Source organism: Rhinolophus hipposideros (genome assembly GCF_964194185.1).
Source record: "Rhinolophus hipposideros genome assembly, chromosome: 4".
Lineage (NCBI taxonomy): Eukaryota > Metazoa > Chordata > Mammalia > Chiroptera > Rhinolophidae > Rhinolophus > Rhinolophus hipposideros.
In genome coordinates this window covers 45,799,109-45,802,457 of record NC_138050.1, presented here as the reverse complement: position 1 = coordinate 45,802,457, position 3,349 = coordinate 45,799,109, and the positions used below count along the sequence as shown (strand labels likewise).

The following is a 3,349-nucleotide window of genomic DNA, read 5'->3' as shown; positions in this document are numbered from 1 at the left end:
CCCCAAACACTGCTCATACTTGGGCAGAGTAGAAAGATATTTCTCTCATTCTTCCCAAGAGCATCTATTGGCCTCACATGCTTTCCCCCTTGGGCAAATTCTTCCCAGGAAAGGGTTCATCCCAAAGTGTAATTGACCAGGACATTCCCTTTCAGAGGCCTTTTCTTTTTTTTTCTTCCTTTTTTTTTTTTGAAAGAAAAAACACAGGACTTTTATTCCCATCTGAATGCACAGGTGTTCGCAGGACGGGGGAGTGAGTTCTGACGGCGGGAGGAGGCCCCTACTTGCCAGCGATGAGAGGGTTCCGCAGGACCGCGATGAGCGAGTCCCCTCGCAGGGACATCTTAGAGGTGTAGCGGTCCTTGTTGAGTGGCTTGGACTTCTTCTTGCCCTTGCACTCTTGGGGACCTCGGTCCACATCTCCTTCACATTCTCCACTTCTGGTCAAAGGCCTTCACACGGCCCGGGAGCTTCTTGTTGCGACAGTTGATGAGCACCTGGGTGTTGTTCTTGGCCGAGCGCGTGAGCACCGCGAGTGGGCCGCGCTGCACTCCTCTTCCCGCTTCCGCAGCTCCTCCGGGGGCATCTCACTCTGGGGCTTGTTGAGGAGGCTCATGGTGGTAGCGGCTGCGGTTTCGGATCACCCTGGTTTCGTCCGCGTTTCCTCTGCTTCCCGCCTTTTCATTTTAATGAGAGATACAACCTCGATAAAGAGCTTGCTTGTTTAATGATGACGTTTTAAGAATAATTTTTTTTTTCTTGGAGGAAGGCATCTTTCCACCTCCCTCAAATCATGTGCTACATCATCTTTACAACGGCGTGCCTGACGACGGTTCTAACATTTCTTGCTCCATCGTTCTTGCTGGTGTGCTACAGCCTCTGGACGCTGTAAGCGGAAAGACTCCCTTCACATGTCTCCAGAGAGGGCTCCTCATGGCTCTCTGAGGTTGGTGAACCAGGTGAGAAAGTTACCCTTGGAGAACGTGACTGTATATGAGTCACGTATATGTATATGAGGGTTCTAGAGGCAAGTGACTTGGGGAAAGAAGGTGTGTGTTGTTCAAGGAAGCTTGTGGGGGGATAGCTGGCCCTGGGAATGAGAAACCTTTTCAGTAGGAAGGTATTATCTTTTGTCAAATTTAAATGAGAGACGAGAACCAAAATGTAATGAGTATCAAGTCTGTAAGTCTGAATGTAACTAGCAGTGAATGAACCAAGTTAGGCATCTAAGATTGAGGCTGAGAATGGTTAGTAAATATGCTAGTGGGCCCCTATTCCGAGGTGCCTGACATATTAAACAAAGTAGGCAAGGAAGCTGAAAGAAGCTATACCAATCTGGAATCTCTACACTTTTGTTTATGCCAGTTCTACCATCTGGGGTGCCATATTTCTTTTTCCCTATGCCTTTCCAAGGCCTAATCATTTGTTAACACTCAACTCCAATTCCCATCTTCATGAAGTTTTTTCTGATTATCCTCATCTGGAAGTGATTTTTTTGCCTTCCTCAGAATGCAGCTTTCATTGATGCTCATTTCTCTTCTTCTGTCTTTGTCGTTTGGCAGCTATTTTCCTGTGTTTACATCTTACCTTCTAGAGTGGAATTGTTTGAAGGTAACTATCATGCCTGATGCCTCTTGGTATCTCCCAGATCCTGGCCCAGTACCCAGCACGTGGTTGTGTGCAATAAGTGCTGACTGATGAATGAGTAATTGATGCAATAGGGCAGGCCATCCTCTTCCAAAAAAAAAAAAAAAGACTCACTTGAGGAGCTTCCCTGGGACGCATGACAATGAACATAGAAAACTGCCTGGCTAGTGACTTGTTCCCTTTGAGCAAGCAGGGCTGGTGCTGGGTTTAATTTAGGCTAATCTGACTTTCATGCTTTAAAAGGACTTTCCCACGATAGACTTGGGACCTGAGGTTCTGTGCCATTAGCACCACTACTGAGAGACGAGCAGTGAGAGATGCAGCCAAGTGCGTCGGCCTCTGACCTGGTTCTGCTTCTGCACTGGGGTTGCAGCTTTTTACAGCCTTGCGGTTTGGTGTTTCATTCTCAGCTCAACACGTGGAGCACACTCATGTGGAGCACAAACTCTGGGCTTTGGTGTCGGGGTGTGGGCTTGCACCTCCGAGGGGGCGAGCTTAAGCTGGTGCACATGATTATGCACACGAATGTGATGAGTTTCTTGGTGTATCCGAGCACCTGAGTTTCTGTCAATTGTGTGTACGCATCTCTGAGTTTATGAGACTGAATGTGGGGTGTACTCATGGGGCAACTGAGTGTGTCATGTGAGTGTTGCGCTTGTGCCCATCTGCTTGTGTGCCTGGATATGGGAGCACTTATTGGGGTTTCTGCCTTGCTTGGTGTGTGTATCAGTGTGTCTCAGGTGTGAGTGTGTATGGCCATCCAAAGTGGATGGAAGTGGCTCTCCAACTGGTTTCCAAGAACAATAGTTCCTTCTTGTCCCCAACCCCTGACCTTGGCACCATATGAAACAGATTCCAATTGATTCATTGGCTGCTCCTCTTCCTTCTGAGATGGGGATGAAGGAATGGAGGAGGCCCCCACGGCTTCTTGCCAGGACTCTTTTCCTTCATAACGCCATGTCTTCCTGGTACTCTGTGGTCCTAATAGGACCTGGGAGCCACAGGAGCTCTGGATCTTGAGTGCCCATGACACCCTTTGATGGGGTTCAGATGCCAAAAAGGGAAGACCCTTTGTAGAAACCCAGGGCTGCCTTCTACTCCCCCACCTCCCAGAGGAGAGCCGACATTCCCAGCACTATTCACATTTTTTTCCTCCTTGTCTCCCTGCTCCCACCCTTTCCAGGACACCCTCACTTGGGACTTGCAGATAAAGTGTGCCCCTATAAACAAAGCCATCCTTCTTGCTCTGGGGGAGCCCAGCCTCACACTGATTTGCCACAGCTCAGAAGTCTACCCTTTCTTCACCCATTCTTGTATACCCCCTTCACCCCTGGATTAACCCTTTCATCTCCTTTAAGAAGCAGAAGAAGTCAATAGTAATGACTTGCTTTCTGTCTCCAGCCCTCCCTGCACCCCTCTGTCTTGCTACTCTGCACTCCCAAACCCCTTTCCAGCAAAGAAGGGAGAACAAGTTGCCAGTCAAGGTCAGAGGGGAATAGCTTCAGGCTGAAGACCCAGGAGAATTGGCTTCTTTTTCCAGCCTCATCACCCCATTTCCTTTGTGACCTTGAACAGTCTCCTCGCTAAATCTTAATAGCATGATTAGTAGGAGACGGGATGATCCCAGCCTCCTCCTGTTGCCAATATGTTGCAGAGTATCTGTGAAGCAACATTTTCACAGGAGCCCAGGACTGCCGGGGAC

At 48.8% G+C, this 3,349-nt stretch overlaps 1 pseudogene across 1 annotated transcript; it reads right to left on the bottom strand.

The window, feature by feature from the left end:
- Window positions 1-280: 280 nt before the first annotated feature.
- Window positions 281-616, bottom strand: LOC308496544 (small nuclear ribonucleoprotein Sm D2-like; annotated as a pseudogene). Its single transcript has one exon. The product of its transcript is annotated as a small nuclear ribonucleoprotein Sm D2-like (transcript).
- Between the last annotated feature and the right edge of the window lie 2,733 nt (window positions 617-3,349).